Source organism: Macrobrachium rosenbergii, chromosome 4, assembly GCF_040412425.1.
Source record: "Macrobrachium rosenbergii isolate ZJJX-2024 chromosome 4, ASM4041242v1, whole genome shotgun sequence".
Taxonomy (NCBI): Eukaryota; Metazoa; Arthropoda; class Malacostraca; order Decapoda; family Palaemonidae; genus Macrobrachium; species Macrobrachium rosenbergii.
Window position 1 is genome coordinate 46,261,599 of NC_089744.1, and position 19,602 is coordinate 46,281,200.

General features: G+C 36.7%; 1 protein-coding gene across 8 annotated transcripts in view; it reads right to left on the reverse strand.

Moving 5' to 3' along the window:
* The window catches only part of Tomosyn (syntaxin-binding protein tomosyn), a 991,423-nt gene that overhangs the window by 718,980 nt on the left and 252,841 nt on the right, over nt 1–19,602 (reverse strand). The gene's annotated exons all lie outside the window — the stretch shown is intronic.

Consider the following 19,602-nt stretch of genomic DNA (forward strand, 5'->3'; position numbering starts at 1 on the left):
GAAAAGTCTAAAAGGCTACATGTATGTGTGGGTGCGTTGAGAGAGAGAGAGAGAGAGAGAGAGAGAGAGAGAGAGGTAACAGTTTTTCTATAAAATCGTCTGGCTGTTCGCGATGATATCTCTCAAAGTAAGTGCAATACATTTGCAAATGACCAAGGAAAATGTTTGTCAATGACTTGCACCAAAAGCCTATATATTGCAAAAGGGATACAACCAAATATCCGTTTCGTAAAAGAGAAACTAATACCTTGGCACTCGGGAAAAGGTCCCGATACTATAAACAAGAGCAAATGCTTTGAACGTGTTGAGAGGTGAAAACAGAATTTCTACTCAGAGACAGGATCTCCAATACCTCCTCGCTTTCAAGGCAACAACGCAATGATCAACGTACGAAAAACTTTACAGTGAGATAAACACGTAATACGTTGTTCTTTATAATGCATTAAGTGAAAATAACAAGAACTATAATAAATTGAAAGAAAGAAGAGAATCAAGATAAATGATCAAATTTTAACCTCCATCAACAATGAATTTTACATAATTTCGGCAAAACCCGGAAGAGCGGTGCAGATCGCAGATCATGCCACCCTGTCCTTTGTTTCAAGAGATATTAGGATTAAATTCATTTTCAATAAACATCATGATATTCAAAATGCACTTCAGGAGTTAAAATTCTTGATAACCGACAGAATTTGAGTTCAAAAGTCCGCATGACCCTAAAATCACAAGGTCACTGGCATCAACTAGGATAATAACTAATGGCGTGGCTTTTGCCAGTTAAGGATGCAAAACAAAAGTCGCTAATTACCATTATTAGTTGGACACTTGGCATTATTAAAAATGGAAAGATCATTAGTTCCAAGTAGGACTCAGATCATTATTTCTACATTCCAAGGAATATCCTACACCTGTTTTACTATTAACAGGATTATATCAAACCAAGCTCCACTTTCTCTCTCTCTCTCTCTCTCTCTCTCTCTCTCTCTCTCTCTCTCTCTCTCTCTCTCTCTCTCTCTCTCTCTCTCTATACAATGCTGTTAAGTTTCTCTAAACTTGTTGGACTGCAAACTTTCCTTTATCTTTGTAATATAAGATTTTAACCTTAAAATCTGATGAGAACAAATGGAAACGTAAGGGGGAGAAGAATAGAAAAAAAGAAGAGTATTAAAAATGAAAAATAAAGTAGCAAAGAAAAAGGGGTAAGTCGGCAAGTATGAAAAGAAAGGTAAAGAATAAAAAACATGGACAAGTCACTGTTGTTGAAAAAAAAGATAACGGCAAACATACGTACTAATTACTAAAATAAAATATAAGTCTATGAAATTTCATAAATCGGGGAAAATAGAGAAAAATATGAAAAATACGCAGTAAAATTCAGTGGAAAATAAAAAAAAAATACTATAGGAAAACAACAAAAACTTCTAACTACAAATGACACCATTAAAATTCCTTTATATAAATTTTTCCCATTTTCACTTCTTTTTTACCTTTACGACTCAATTACATAAAGGAAGCATGATGTGAAACAGTTTCCTCAAGGAACTTCCGAGAAGAATTCAGGACAAGAATTCGAGGACTGGATATCTACTGCAGTGAAGTGAAAGACACCAAAGGCAAATGGACTTCCGAAATACAAACAATTTGCTTGCAACAACAGCCTAAATTTAAGCGTTCAGCAAATTCCAAAAACATAATACAAAAGAGAGAGAGAGAGAGAGAGAGAGAGAGAGAGAGAGAGAGAGAGAGAGAGAGAGAGAGAGAGAGAGAGCTCTATCAAGTCTTTTCATTGTAAATACTATTTCAATATATTGCCCATTTACATACTTCCTTCAGGTATTATTAACCAAAGAGTTTCTTTTCTACTTTCGAAGAACCAGAAGTAAATTATAATCAATTATAGTGACTCCTACATAAACAGTTTTCCTAATATATAAGACATCTCCAAGTGGACTGATCCGCAGTTTACTATATGCATACAGTATGTGCTCAGGTGACAGCGCAAATAAATATATGAAGTGTTGGAAAATTTATTTACACATGAAAAGCAGAAAAAAGGAGAAGGAGTAAATACGAGCGTTTGTGGTCAATGACCCATTTACAACTCTTGCTTTCTGAGCCCACCTTCACAGAAAGACAAATGTGTGAATGAGGCACTGACTTCAGATGTTAATGGATTTACTGCTTCTTTTTCTACTTTTCATGTGTGAATTCATTCCAGCCATCTCTATGTTCAAATGTACCGTTACCATAACTTTATACTGTAGATATCCATGTCAAAAGAATTATATAATGCGAAGGTTTTGCAGACTGTAGTTTACCTGGGCCGACAACAAAAGCATGAGCCCACCACCATAAAAAGAAAAAAAACGAGATTTATAAATGAAACTACTGGACTCAGACGTTACTGAATTCACTACCGTACTTTTTAGTTTTCTGTAAAAGAAAACTATTGTGACGGCTTTGCCTATCCGTCCCCACTTTTTCTGTCCGTCCTCAGATCTTAAAAACTACTGAGGCTAGAGGGCTGCAAATTGGTATGTTGATCATCCACACTCCAATCATCAAACATCAAATTACAGCCCTCTAGCCTCAGTATTTTTAATGTTATTTAAGGTATCAACTACACAGGCCACCACCGGGCCGTGACTGAGTTTCATGGGCCACAGCTAAGAGTTTCATGAGCCGTGGCTGAAAGTTTCATACAGCAGTTTACGCTGTACAGAAAACTCGACTGCGCCGAAGAAATTTCGGCGCATTTTTTACTCGTTTATACCTAGTACAAACATTTTCCCCAACCGTTTGTATGATCGTTTGTACTGTCATCTAACATATACAGTGTGTGTGTGTGTGTGTGTGTATATAATAATATATAATAATATATATAATAATAATAATAATATATATATATATATATATATATATATATATATATATATATATATATATATATATATATATATATATATAATATACATATATGTACACTGATATATGTATATTATAATTTATATATATATATATATATATATATATATATATATATATATATATATATATATATATAAAGTCTGTATACACATATATAACATATATATATTATATATACATATATATATATATATATATATATATATATATATATATATATATATATATATATATATATATATATATATATATATATATATTTCAAATTTCTACCAACTGGATCAGTCCTGTTGTACTGGCACAACTGGTCAGATATTATATATCGATATATAATAAAATTTTAATAATAATATCCGATATTTTATACGGAATTCCTTTTACCCTGGGAATAACTTGTAACCTACGGGAATTACAACTGGCACACACGCACAGGATACGAATCTGGCCCTTTGGTTTCAATTCAAAGATATGCAGTCGACTTAGACCATTCGACTATCATAAGAACTGTAATCTGATATCGAACATGCTCTGCATATTCTTATGTATTTCAGTCTGTACTTACTATCGACATCAACCCAGTTTTGTTAGTTAATGACACACAATATTTTTTAACAGAAAAATATTAAGGCACAAAATATGTATATTTATGCTGTATATATATAATTGTTTCCCTAACAAAACTGCTCTCTCTCTCTCCCCCCACCCCCATGGACACTACTACTGGCGAGAGCATTGCTGTGGCAACACCAAACGGAGAGGACGCACCTCAAAAATCAATAGCAAGACATCAACCTCTCTCGCACACTTTCTCATGCTATCTCTTGCTTAACTTTCCTATCTTTTCCTTTCTTAATTTGACATCTTTGCTACTTTAAATTAAGTGGGCTGAATAAAGCAAAACATTATATATATAAATATATATATATATATATATATATATATATATATATATATATATATATATATATATATATATATATATATATATATATATACACGCTACATAAGAATACAATATATAACCAAGAAGAATACAATATATAACCAAACATAAATAAAAAAAAGTTAAACGGATTCAAACCTAGGATTATATATTCTTTTAAACATAATTCCACACAATATGCCATTTTGCTGTTATAAATAAAACTCATTATCTGCAAACCTGCATCGACAGCTGTCGATTATACAACGTTGCCAGGTAAGCCAATCAGTCGATCAATGTCCGTCTGAAGACGATCACTTCCGTCTTAGAAGGAGCGTAGAACCCAACCCCCCCACCCCCACAAAAATGAAAAAAGATATTAATATTGTTATGAAAAGCAATTTTCTTTTGAACATTCTGAATACTGTTCTGAGCAGCTGTATTACTTTTTAGATGCCGTTAAAACAGTAGCAGTTATTGTTAATGTTCCCAGCAGTAGTTTCATTTTTAACAGAGTTCCGTGAGGAAATTCTGCCCTGAAAACACTGTTCCAAGCAGGAATTTTGCTACTATTCCAATGCCGTTCATAGTATGGTTTTTCTCTGAAATATTACCCTAAAAAGTCAGTTTTGCTTTTAGAGTAATGTTCCGAGTAGTAGTTTTTCTTTACAAACAAGGCTCATAGCAGTGGCTTTGAATTCGGTTCTTTAAATACATCTCCGAAGAGCACTTTTGTTCTGATAATGCTCTAAGAAGCACTTCTGCTATTAAAATACAGCTCCAAGAAACACTTTTGTTGTTAAAATAGAGCTCCAAGAAGCACTTGTGGTCTGAAAATACAGCTTTACGAAGCAGTTCAAGTCGCTCTTTATACAGAACGCCAAGATATAATTTTTCTCTTAAAATTCAATTCCGAGGAGCACTTTGGCTACCAAAATGCTTTTTAGACCAGCCTTTTTCCTCATGACATATAACTCTGAAAAAAGATGTGATATTAAAATGCAGCTTCCTGAAGCAGCATTTCTCTTGAAACTCACCTCTGAAAAGCAATATTTCATTTAAAAAAATATTCCTGCCAGCTCTATTCATTTTAAAATACCGTTCGGAGAAAAACAAGAGATAGTTTCGCTTTTGAGATTGATCTCCGTGAAGCAGCTTTGCTATTAAAATCCAGGTGACGCCAGAAATACAGTTTGCTCTTACAATACAGGTCACGCCAGAAATGACAGTTTTGCTCTTACAATACAGGTCACGCCAGAAATAAAATTTTGCTCTTAAAATACAGGTCACGCCAGAAATACAGTTTTGCTCTTAAAATACAGGTCACGCCAGAAATACATTTTTGTTCTTAAAATACAGATCACGCCAGAAATGACGTTTTGCTCTTAAAATACAGGTCACGCCAGTAATGACGTTTTGCTCTTAAAATACAGGTCACGCCAGAAATACAGTTTGGTTCTTAAAATACAGGTCACGCCAGTAATGACGTTTTGCTCTTAAAATACAGGTCACGCCAGAAATTACGTTTTGCTCTTAAAATACAGGTCACGCCAGTAATGACGTTTTGCTCTTAAAATACAGGTCACGCCAGTAATGACGTTTTGCTCTTAAACTACAGGTCACGCCAGAAATACAGTTTTGTTCTTAAAATACAGGTCACGCCAGAAATGACGTTTTGCTCTTAAAATACAGGTCACGCCAGTAATGACGTTTTGCTCTTAAAATACAGGTCACGCCAGTAATGACGTTTTGCTCTTAAAATACAGGTCACGTCAGTAATGACGTTTTGCTCTTAAAATACAGGTCACGCCAGTAATGACGTTTTGCTCTTAAAATACAGGTCACGCCAGTAATGACGTTTTGCTCTTAAAATACAGGTCACGCCAGAAATACAGTTTTGTTCTTAAAATACAGGTCACGCCAGTAATGACGTTTTGCTCTTAAAATACAGGTCACGCCAGTAATGACGTTTTGCTCTTAAAATACAGGTCACGCCAGAAATACAGTTTTGTTCTTAAAATACAGGCCACGCCAGTAATGACGTTTTGCTCTTAAAATACAGGTCACGCCAGAAATACAGTTTTGCTCTTAAAATACAGGTCACGCCAGTAATGACGTTTTGTTCTTAAAATACAGGTCACGCCAGTAATGACGTTTTGTTCTTAAAATACAGGTCACGCCAGAAATACAGTTTGTTCTTAAAATACAGGTCACGCCAGAAATGACGTTTTGCTCTTAAAATACAGGTCACGCCAGTAATGACGTTTTGCTCTTAAAATACAGGTCACGCCAGTAATGACGTTTTGTTCTTTAAATACAGGTCACGCCAGTAATGACGTTTTGCTCTTAAAATACAGGTCACGCCAGTAATGACGTTTTGCTCTTAAAATACAGGTCACGCCAGTAATGACGTTTTGCTCTTAAAATACAGGCCACGCCAGAAATACAATTTAGTTCTTAAAATACAGGTCACGCCAGTAATGACGTTTTGCTCTTAAAATACAGGTCACGCCAGAAATACAGTTTTGTTCTTAAAATACAGGTCACGCCAGAAATGACGTTTTGCTCTTAAAATACAGGTCACGCCAGTAATGACGTTTTGCTCTTAAAATACAGGTCACGCCAGAAATACAGTTTTGCTCTTAAACTACAGGTCACGCCAGAAATACAGTTTTCCTCGTAAAATATACAGTAGGTCACGCCAGAAATGCAGTGTTGTTCTTAAAATACAGTTCACACCAGAAATATAGTTTTGCTCTTAAACTACAAGCCACATCAGAAATACAGTTTTACTCTTATAATACAGTTCACGCAAAATATGACGCTTTGCTCTTAAAATACAGGTCACGTCAAAAAATGCAGTTTTGCTCTTAGAATACTGGTCACGCCAGAAATGACGTTTCTTCTTAGAATACAGGGTTTTTTTTTTTCTTAGAATATAGAAACGAAGTTTTGCTCTTAAAATACAGGTCACGCCAGAAATGATGTTCTGCTCTTAAAATACAGGTCACGCCAAAAATGCAGTTTTGCTCTTAAAATACAGGTCACGACAGAAATGAAGTTTTGCTCTTAAAATACAGGTCACGACAGAAATACAGTTTCGCTCTTAAAATACAGGTCACGACAGAAACGACGTTTATCTTTTAAAATACAGGTCACGCCAGAAATGACGTTTTGCTCTTCAAATACAGGTCACAGCTGAGAAGAAGTTTTGCTCTTAAAATACAGGTCAGAGAAGAGCAGCAGTTTTGCTCAAGATAAATTTCATGCGGAGAACAATTTTGCTCATAAAATACAAGTCAGTGAAGAGTAGTAGTTTTGCTCTTCAAATATAGGTCACAGCAGAAAAGCAGCTTGCTCTTAAAATACAGGTCAGAGCAGGAGAAGCAGTTTTGCTCTTAACATACATGTCAAAGCAGAGAAGCAATATTACTCTTAAAATACAGTAAGAGCAGAGAAACGGTTTTGCTCTTACAATACAGTTCCTAGCAGAGAGCAGTTGTGCTCTTAAAATATAGGTCACAGCAGAGAATCAGTTTTGCTCTGAAAATTTAGCTCAGATGGTAATAAGATACAACAGAAGGGAGGCACAGCCTAACTGTTATCATATCTCCCACGAGTATGGTATGAAATACCCGGGATTGATGGTCAAGAAAAGGGCCTTAACCATGAAGTTAGCAATCGACAGACCCACCTCATGAAGGAAGGAGATTGATAGACTGGGTAAACTCAAGCCGGGAATAAATTCCAAAGTCTAGCAGCAATGGGAAAGCATCTCTGCCCGCACATAGCAATGTGGGGCTCCCTAATCTCCACAGATGAACCCTTGCAATATACTGCAAAGCGAAACCAGGCGATCACTGATCATCTAATCACGATAGTCAAAATTCCATTTACTCACTCAAACGGGAATTGCTCTTCATTATTCGATTGCTGCTGTTTTTTAAAATGTATCCGTTCTTCCAAGTGGCATAAATTAGGTCTTGTGATTTCAGTGACAGAACGAGATTATTTTTTCTTCTATTTTTAGGCATTAGTAAGCCTTGCAAAATATGGCTTTCAGCCTCAGCATATATACATTAATACTTTTTCATTTTTAGTCAACGCTTAGGTCAGACTTACATAAAATGGTTATCTTACGAACACAAACATCTAATATATTCCCTTTTATCTCCGCCTTAGAAAATCTCATAATAAATGACGGCTGCTACTTACAAAAACATGTCTTGATATTTTTTTCTCCTTCTCCGAAGGCTTTATCACTAGTCTTTCATAAACAACCTTTTGACCATGCCCGGAACCGTAAAAAGTTGAATACTTCTTACCCTAAAATCTTCACTTGAAAAGATAAAGGTCGAACGATTTTCTACGTTAGTGCATTCTGAGGATCAATGACCAAAAGCATTGTTCGAAGTGAAAATTTTCTCTTTTACCTAAAAAAAATATATCTTTTCAAAAGGATAAATTTTTATCCAAATAAAAAAAAATGTTACAAAACAGAAATTTTTACTTTAATAAAATGCAAAGCTACTGACCTCAACGCTTACTATAGTTATTAAAGACTTCGCTAGATTAGCTATAATTCAGAAATGTAGTCTTTTCAACAAAATAGCTTTTGTCCTCACCTACAGTAATCAATACTATATTTCTTCACTTTTCGTTAAAGAGAGACAACTTGAGAGAGACAGATTAAGAATAATTAGTATTTAGTCCGTGCATAACTTTCATAAATACATTCAAAAAGGAAGCCTAGATATAATACTGATGAGGCGGCTGGTTATTCAGACCACGGTCACACGCACAAAAGGGTCGGCACGACAGAATTTGTATGGTAAAACACTGGCAAGTAATTTGTTAAAAACTTGCCTTTGAACAGGGTTGTTTATCTCTACTTTAACTCATCAAAGCAATGAAACTTGGTACTAGGAGAAATTATCCCATTATCCGTGGCATAAGTCAGTGAGCTACAATTGCATTATAAACATAGAATAAAAATTTTTAAAATGTAAGAATAAACCACATATCACCTTCCAGAGAGAAAGAATAAAAATGTATCACAGTAGGTCATCACCATAAAGAGAAAGGCGAAGAGAAGGAAAAGAGGTCGGATTTTTGTCTTAATTTCCGACCTCCATCTTCCCATCTTTAGTCTGACACGAAAGGTGAAGCTTTCTCATTCTCCGAACGACGGCCCATCTCAGAAATCCCTTCACCTCCAGAGAGAGAGAGAGAGAGAGAGAGAGAGAGAGAGAGAGAGAGAGAGAGAGAGAGAGAGAGAGAGCAAAACCAGGAGAACCAAAAACACCAAAAACAAAAAAAAAAAAAAAAATACAAAGGCAGGGTCAAAAGGCGCAAATAGCCTCGAAAAAAAAGGCCCAAAGAGAAAATCATCACTGGTGGATTATAAATTTTTAGCCGGGCAAAAAGGGAAGCGAGATAATTAGGGGTGATCCATGTGACTCAAGACCAATGAACTCCGAAAGAAAAAGAGAAAATGTTTACCCAAAAAATTCCCCAGAAATAATATGAACCCCAAAAGATGGACGATCCAGGAAGAACGCCAATGACTGCGGCAGTGAGCAAGACGACGGTGGATGCGGTAAAAGCGAGAGATGAAGAGGAGATAAAATGGTGGTGGAAGAGGAAAGAGGAGATCAATAAAATATGTAAAACTGGAAAGGGCAGAAAAAAAAAGCAGAGAAAAGGAAAGACACAGGATGTAGAGAAAAGTAGCATGAAAAAATGTTCATCAATAAGAGATAAAATGGCGAGGGAAAAGAAGAGGAAAGGAGGCAAAATAGATAGGAGAGATAGAAAGGGCACGTATTTTACCAAACTAAAGAGTGAAAGGGGCACTAAGAAAAAGAACTGTTGGGAAAGGGGGTGGGGAAGAAGTGGGGAGCCGGACAAAGATAGAGGGAGCCACCTGAGCCACCGAGATCACAGTTCTTTTTGAAGGTGACAAAGAGACAATAAACCAAACATGAATTCTTTTTCAGAAAGAGGAAATGAAAAAATGATAAAACACGAGGAAAAGAAAGCGTCCCCCCTCAGAAAGGGTGAGGTGAAAAGCACAATGAAACAAGAGGACCCAGGAACCTGGAAGTCCAATGCCGGTTTTGAATTCTTTTGCCTTTTTCTTTCTGTTTCTTCAAAGAGAGACTTGGGGGGAGGAGGAGGAGGGGGAGGGTAAGAGCGATGGAAGGTTTTCAGTGAAAACGAAAAACGACGTTGATTCTTTTATTCCTTTACTGAAAACGTCCTCAATTTCGCGGACTGTAAACGGCCGTCTTCCAGGAAAAGATGCCAAACAAAATCTCAGCAACAGAAAATCACCAATATTGTACCAAACAACACTGTTATAACAGTAATGAGAAGTATGATATCCGGTTGCCCTCCGCAATGACTGTAAACTCTAATATATAAAAACAGCTGAAATTTTAATCTACTTTTAAACCCCACAAAAGTTTTCAAAAACAACTAAAAGAGCCTCAAGAGGGCGTCTCTATTCCGCGTTAAAACTAAAAATATTAGCAATCATTTAATCAACATACGGCCTGCCAGGAGCCCACTGCTCTAATTAAGCTTAAAACTGAGCTACAGTAAGGTAATAAGCAATCACCAATCCCAGTAATAATACCAAAATCTGGCATACATGGGGATCGTGCTCGTTGTTGAAAAGAAACTATGACAAGGAAATTATATTTTAGATACTGGGGTTTTCCTTGCGTATTATTCAGTATTATTCAAAACTTTACTTAGTTTTATACGGAACAGGACATCAATTTCAGCATCAAGCTTACAAAGTTCACAACATCCTCAAAATTACAAAAGATGAGAGTTACATGAAAAAACATACTGAACACAAACGCATCCGTTTATATACGTACGCAAGCTAGATCACAACTGAGGGACATAAGTTTGTGTTGCATCATCTTTCAACCCCTCACTGCTGTCAGAAAAAAAAACACTTTCTTACAGGATACAACGCTTTCAACAGGATGTTCGTCTTCAGAGCTAGGAAAATTTAGCAGCCAATATGGAAGACCACTGACCTCATTTTATAATAAATTATCCTGCAAAATGCATTCATGCGACTAATTTTCGTGACTTGGTGCAACATTCGACGAGTTATAACCTAGTCAGCGCTGAGGACAATTACCTACGAAATAAGTCAACAGTTCAATACATGATTTACCGTAACCAACTTAAGAGTACGCAACAGAATGCTATCCAGGGATGAAATCCTACTCCAAGTTTAGTATGTACAGATTACGGAAAATAAGAAGCTGCGTCCGACAACCTAATTTCTCTTGAAGGTCGGACACCAACAATATAAACGCATGTTCTTCCCTTTGACATTTTGCAGTGCTGGTGGTCGAGTCTTGAGGTCCATGCCAGGACGCCTACTCACACCAAAGGTCCATAAGTTCGTAAGAATCTTGCTAACACCTTATCTACCTATTAAGAACTCTGTGTGAAGAAAAGAAAAGGAAATTGCCTCGTTACATTCAAAGCTTAATATTTGTCTATAATGAGACACCCCATTCGGTAACGGGATACTCTCCTTTTTATTTGATGTTCGGTCGTGAGCCTAAATTATTCGTGGTTGTTTGGAAAAAGCAGCCTCATTCGTTAGACATGGAGGCACCAAAGTTAGCTTGGCTAGACCATCAATGGCAGATCCAAGAGGAGACTTGGCAAATGGCTCGAAGCAACACAGATCGGAATTGGAAATGTAAGGCAAAACGAATACTAGAAAACTCGAGAACGAGTGACTTGAAAGTGGGTCAGAAAGTACTTCTTAAAGAAAATCAAATTATAGGGAGAGCTAAATTGCGGGATAAATATAAAGGGGATGAATGGGTTATCGAGGAGGTGCTGGGTGACAGATGTGGTCTGTTCAAAGTTAGGCCTGTTGGGTATGACAGTAAGGTTATACATAGACCTAATGTTAGGCCTATCAGCATAACAGAAGATGATAAAAGGATAAACGAAGAGGATAGACAGTCGGATGAAGAACTCACAGTACATCATATGGAAAAGGTTCTGGAAAATGAGGACGTGGATGAACCATCAGAGGATGAAATGTCAATGCCAAATATGGAAGAGGTTCTGAAGAGGGTTGGTATCAGCTATTCACAAACAACTAATGCTGCGACTGAGCAAACGCCCACCATTGTAGGGAATGATATATAACCAGTTAGGTTAAGGAGCTCTGAAAGGTTGAAACAAAAGAGAGAAGTGTTAAGCATATTTTTTTCCCTGCAAATAACAAATAAGAAGCCTCTGTTGATAGTCAGTAACGAGTTTACCGTATTGAATAGGTGGTTCGTGTTCGTCTGTGTTTCTTGCATTGGTAAGAAATGAGAAGTACGATGAGGGCATCGTCAACTAAAGCGGGTGGGAATGTGTAGCGTATGAGCAGTCAAGATCGCAGAAGTGCCTAAGAGGTGCTACAGTTAAGAAACTCGCTTGTTAAATTGTATATAGTTAACAGCTATTTATATAACAGCCATTTACTTACGGTAGTTAACTGTATAATTTCTTCAAGGAACAGCACTTGGCTTTTATACAGTTAGCCTTGGTCACATCTTGGGTGGAACGGAAATGTTTTGTGAAGATTCATTTTACTGACAATTTCCTAAATAGCACGAGCTGTGATTTACCAACATTTACGGGAACAGACTGGACGATCTGTAAACAGCTGAAGGTTGTGTTCTTAGGTTGAATAAAAGCATATGGAAAAGAGATTGTTGATTGCCCTCAGACGCAACATTTGCCTTAGGGCAAAGAAGGGCCCATGCTAGTTTCGACTAATCCAACTTAATCTAATCCAGTCAAACAATTTACAGGAGTGTAATAATTTTCTTCTTGATTTTCAGAATATGTGTGAGCAATATTATTCCGTCAAAGCAACTAAGAAAGGTCGATTTCCTTACAACATGCAGTTGTTAAGCAAAGGTGAATTCTATCAAATATGACTCTGGAAGAACGGACGCAGAACAACTCCCGCATTCAAATGGAGAAGACCGTTTCGTGGACAGGAACGATAAAATTGACTGGGTCACTGGTTTGAAAGTAATCGCATAATACTAAATATTGGCCATTTGTTTGACTTGAGAAAATCTCAAGAGATTTTTCTGTTACATTTTCAGCAGTGCAGCAAGTTTGTATTATAGAGATGTATGCCATTATACCTAAGGTGCCTAGCCTGTGGCCTGCTGACCTGAAATCAAAAGCATAACTATAAAATACTCACAGTAATTATTGCGAATTCAAAAAATTTCAGAGTAATTTCCTGCAGACAAGAGCAAAATAAAGGGTTACTTTTAATGCCGAGGAGTTCTATTTGTGAGTCGCCCAAACTAGGTCTACTTACGTGATATCCATATATTTATGTACCTAAATATTCTCTAAAACGAAAAGTGAATGAAGCGAACAAATCATTAAAATATATTATAAATTACGGAACTCGTTGAAAATGTCCCACCTTAATGAGGGACACAGCTTTTTAATCTAGGTAAAGCCTTAAAAACTTGAGAGTCCATAACAAAAAAAAAATAAAAACTTAAATAACTTCTATACGACATGTTGACTATCAATTAACATAACGACATGGGCATATTTTCAGCGCCAAGCAAATTGAGAAAATGAAAAAATTCATAGTTTCGCTCACAAAACGGGACGAACATCTACTAGTTAACTCTAAACAGACACTGCTGCAACTTTACTCTTGGATATAAAAAAAGAGGTTTACATACAAACTGTATTTATATAATATATGCCTGTGTAGCGACTGTAAATGCACATTTTAATTATTACATATATATATATATAATTATATATATATATATATATATATATATATATACATATACAGTAGTGTATACAGGTAGAGAGAGAGAGAGAGAGAGACAGAGGGGGGGGGGGGTTTCCCCTCAGTCAATTAGACGATCCCGTGTAAATCCAACCTCCCGAGGGAAAATTTAAACAACCCTGAACAAAACAACAATAATAATAAGGGTCATCACAACCCTATCAGAAAAGCTCCCACATCAGAGTTAATGGAACTCAACCGTCGAAGCGTGAAATCGTAAAAAAGAGTAAATGCATTTAAGATATTTTCAATTAAAACCTAATGCCTTATTAACACTTTTGAGCATCACACCGTTCGATGAGAGAATTCAATATTCACAATTCTTTTTTCAGAAATTCGAACCCCAAATGCTTTCCATTTCAGACTGTTATTTGATGAGCAATGTCCGGAATGCGTGAAATAGTTCACGGAGGAAATTGCACTTTTAAATCCTTTAGCACACGTCGAGGAAAATCGCTATTTCCCGTTGTTGTTCTGAAACGATAAGGCTGGAAAAAGAATTCAGGTTCATACATACACGACTGTATACCGTATACCTGGCGTTCTTCTTAATGATATACGTTTCACTAGTTAAATAATTGAATACATAACTTAATTCAAGTGGCAAAAACTTTCGTACAGATCAAGTCTCATCATTTCCATATGACATATGAAATGCTGAGAGGGGGATATGTAATGCCCGACAAAAATATACTGTATGTAGTCATACAATCTTTTGTAACTTTTCTCAAGATAGAAAATGCCGGGGAACATACATGTGACACAAGAGAGTGAAAAATGTCGACTCGCTTACACGGAAGGAAAGGGATAAATCTAAGCTCAAAAAAATTCATTTTATTAATTTTTTCTTCTCAAAGACAAAGTTCTAAGGAATACGAAATAAGTCCGTTTATACAGAGGAGAAAAAAAAGTATCATAGCACCAACTCATTGAAACTATATCATATTTCCTTACATTTATGTATGTGCTAGCCAACTGAGTAGTTTATTTTTTTTCAGGAATATAGGATCATTCATTCTTTTTACTAAGCATTTTTAAAAAGTGCTTCAAGCAATAACTCCTGCGCGTATATCATATTCCTAAATGGCGTTTTTCGCAGCACAATGGGCGCTGACTAAAAATATCTAGAATTTGCATCAAACAAATAACCAAGAGGAGGAGACATCGACTCGAGGAGGACACGACCCGAGAAGTATATTTCGTCCTCTCAAGATGTTGATACTCCTTGAGCGAAGGAACTGGGATATGTGATCCGCCTGACTATGAATGTCAGACGATGGAAGAAGACAAAAACGAAGACGAAGGAAGGAAAGGAGAACTGGCGAGAGGGCACAGCACAAAAAGAAGCAGAAGCCAAAAAGTGAAGGACTGCCAAGAAGAAGAAGAAGAAGAAGAAGAAGAAGAAAGGTACATATCAAAGTCAGCAGCCATTGTGAGAGCATGAACTCGTAAATCCAGATGCCATCCAATAACAGCCCAAGCAACGTCAGGCCGCGGAGAGGGGAGGGGGATATGCTTTGACCCCTCCACCTAAAAAACGAACCCATGACAATGATACATCGCATCAAAGAACTCGAGTTAAAACGAACAAGAGGAAAAGGGCACAAAGGATAAACAAAAAGGGGAAACGAAAATGCCTTCACTTCCATGAGCTCAATGACATTATAAAATGTCTAATAAAAGACACTGCTCCCAAGAGATTGCATTGCGTTGTGTCATTATGACTCCGACAAAAGGTCAAGGTCAATGATTTTAGGTGGTCGTGTTTCTAAAAGGGTATCTTCCCTGCTCAAGTAAAGGCAGAAATTAAATGTTCGGGTGGACGATGCGCCGTCGTGCTTAACAGCGGTGCTTTTGCTTAATGGCTTCAGTAATGCACCATTAACCTAAGGTTGTTCTGAGAGGACCTCACGGGCGACAAATGGAGGAGTTATTATATTATCCTTCACACTCAAAAGGAGTCGACTCAAGAAAACGAGCGGAGCTAGAGATCAGTTGTTCTACTAGCAATATTTTAAGGAAACGACAGAGACGAACTGAGAACTATCATGTTAAGGAAGTTGGGTTCTGGGGTCCACTAAGTCAGAATCAGAAAGGAGATAGGGATAGGAACCCACAGACGGTTGGCAAGAAAATATAACTCCAGGTTACAGCTGCAAAGGCTGCTAAGTAGTTACAGAATACTGACAGATTCTGTTCCATACTTTTGTCTTTCCTTCACTTTAGTTTCTCTTCTCCCCTTTCTTGCTCCTTGACTAATATTGCCCATTATATAACCAAGGGCTCTGTTCTGTTCTTTTCCATTTATGATAACGTGGAAGACGAGGAAAAGACACGTTGCTATTTCTGAATCCCGTATACTGTCAACATGTTCATCCGAAGCTTAACAACACACTCTGACGGCTGATGGCGCTTTTTCAATTAACCAAATATTTAGTTTAGGGGCCAGTGTTTAAAAAAATGTGTTTCTCCAGCATTCAAGAGTTTGGACATATGTATAGAGCACTTACAATCAAACTTGACCTCTGAGTACTTACGGAAGACAAACAAACATCTCATACGAACAAGGGTAGCTCCCTACATATACAAATAAAAACATGAAAAGCACACGAAATAGTCGAATACTAATACTTAAATACAATAAATGGTACAACATATCGGAACGGCCTCTTCAAGGAGGGTTTGTGTAAAATACAATATTCCACATAAAGTATCAGAAAGACGTTTACTTACAAACACTCGAAACATAAGAAGCTTTTCTAAAAAACCTATGACGTCTCGAGGCCCTTGAAGACGAACATACATTACATGGAGGAGGAGGAGGAGGAGGAGGAGGAGGAGGAGGAGGAGGAGGAGGAGGAGGAGGAGGAGGAGGAGGAGGAGGAGGAGGAGGAGGAGGAAGCGAAAGTCAATCAGTGCAGGAGACACACACACACAAAAAAGAAAGCCACTTAAAGCAAAGAGCCAAGGACACACTAAAAAGTCAAACGGTGAAAACTTCCAAAAGGAAAGCGTCAAGAGGGACCAGGAAGGAGCATTACAGAGAGAGAGAGAGAGAGAGAGAGAGAGAGAGAGAGAGAGAGAGAGAGAGAGAGAGAGAGAGAGAGAGGGGTGGGGGGGCGGAAGAATGATACCCACGGGAGAAACAATAAATCATGAACAGGATGATGATGATATACGAGGTCAGGAAAAGGAGGGAGGTTGAGATAGCGCAAGTGAGTAATCAAGAAATAAAATGAAATGAAAAATCTGGGCAAACAATTCACTTTAATTATGAAGGATTTTAATTTGTTCTTTGGTTACAGGGATGCTGTCATAAATTTCTTCTCTGTTCGCTTGTCCTTTTATGCATATATGAGCATTCCTTTTTTGTATACTAAATGGTTCCACAGGAATGAGGGTTAATTATACATCATATCAATTATAGTAAGAAATATGCTAACAGCCGAAACGGACACCTTTCAGCAAATATAAATCTTACATAAGCGGAGATATTCTCGGTCGAATTCAACTTCTAAAGAAAAAAATCTTTGGTTAAAAAAAAAAATTCAGCGTTAACTCAATGGTCAAACAACAAGAGAGAGAGAGAGAGAGAGAGAGAGAGAGAGAGAGAGAGAGAGAGAGAGAAATTATTATAGCCATTAAAAAAAATCGGTTAAGCTATCCTACAACCCAGCAACACATTTCAAACACACTCACGCACATAATAGCAGTCTTCAACGACAAGGCATTTCTCCCAAAACCACATTCTGGTTTCTCTGAGAAGGACCGATCATTATTCCTATCTCGTCATCATCAATCAGCGTAATTAGCCACCCAATCACCGGCGACCTGGGCCTTCGTTTCTTAATGCACACGAACGCAATTATAAAGGAGATGCAAAACACGGGACAAAATAAGACAGATGATTTATGACTCAGGGAAAATACGTAAAAATAAACAAATAGGACTGTGAAATAAGAGAAATTGTAATGAGACACTATAGCTGGTTTGCAATGTAGGCATAGATTATATCAACAACTCCAGCAGGCTTCAAAATGTGATGTAAAGTACGTGCTACCGAATATGTGACATAACATAAAATACCATATCAATATTGTAACAGCAACCTTTAAAAAAGTAAAAACTAACAAAGAAATTTCCGAAACGCACAGGACCGTTCAAGAACAACTAAAATTACTAACTGAAAACAAAGTAATTTAACAACCAGATGAAAGAAATCATACGGAAACAGCCGACACATAAAATATTAAAAGAGAGAAAGATTTACTTAACAAAATGACGAAAACAAGAGAAATCTTCCGAGAAACGATAAATACAACATCTATTAAGGCAAGAACGAGAGACCATATCAAATCGGGGTCAGATGCACAAAATCGCCATGCAAACCTAAAATGAAATTTTTAAAAAAGAGACGATTTGGAAGATCAAGTTAATAACAAACCCGACAAGATTTATTAGACAAGAAATTAGGGACATGGAAAAAAAAAAAAGGAAGGATTTACCAATCACGCACCCCGGGAAGATACAACCCGCAAGGAATTACCTTCATGAATGATGCCTGTACAGGGAAAGGTTATACAATAAGCTCATCACTGTGTAACCTCAGGTCACTTGATGACAGAGGAAGTGAGGCCAGCCAACCTATTGTCCTTGAACAGACCCAGTTCTGAAGGAAGCAGATGCGATTTCAATTTCGAAACAAAGGTTTACGAAATTCGAAAACATGACAATGTAATTGTAATAACATTATAAGACAAGCCTATGTCCGAAGATGGTTACGCTAATATTTCCAGGCTTGTCTAGGGGTTATTCCCACATAAAAACAAAATATTTCAGCCGGTGCTTGAAAAACAAATAAAAGACAAAAACAAAACTCAACACACCATCACACCAGCTGAGCTGAGCTATAACTTGAATCAAATAAACAAAAATTCAGCGCAGGCTTCACGGTTTGCATTCCAAAGAAAAAATTCTACTAAGAGCTACATTTCCATGAAATATTTAAAATAACGTCAAAGAACAGTAAAGCTTCAAAACATACTTTAAAAAATATATAAATACGTTTTCCGCAAAAGATGCTCAAATATTAAAAGTTGAATTCGGCAATACTCCAGACGAAATTCGGGAAGAAAACGGTACAGCTTTTGGGTCCACGGTTAAAAGCCTTCATTCGATATGTAAGGCCGGCTGTTGTTGACAACTTTACAGCTGTGCAATCAGGAAAGATCGAAACGGAATTCAAAGTGATAAATAATGTTATTTAAGTAATCCATTATATTCTCATTTCTGGAAAAAGGTATTCAATTATTACTTTTTTACATGGAAAAAATTACTCTCCTGTAAGTGTCCTGCAGAAAGAAGCGAAAAGGGAATTGTGATGACGCCTGAACAAGATGGAAGTGGCGTGTCACTAGTAAGATAAACAAACAAACAAAACCCATACGCAAGCACACACACACAATATATATATATATATATATATATATATATATATATATATATATATATATATATATATATATATATATATATATATATATATATATATATATATAATGTGTGTATATGTGTGTATGTACACATTTTATATACGTATGAAACTATGTACTGATGTGTTAAAGTATTTACAAATATTTAGCCACAAATACCTTTTAATATCAATTCACTATACATTGTAAATAACTTACACCCGAAGAAAAGTGATATTGCGCCGGCCAGAATTCGAACCTGGGTCTTCCGTTTAAAAACAACTGCAGACAATGACCCTGATCACCCAGGTATAAGTAGAAATCTTGATCGGCTCAGAAGCACTTAAAATTCTCTTTGGCCGTATGTTCTGAGGAGGTACAGAATTTATATACATATATAT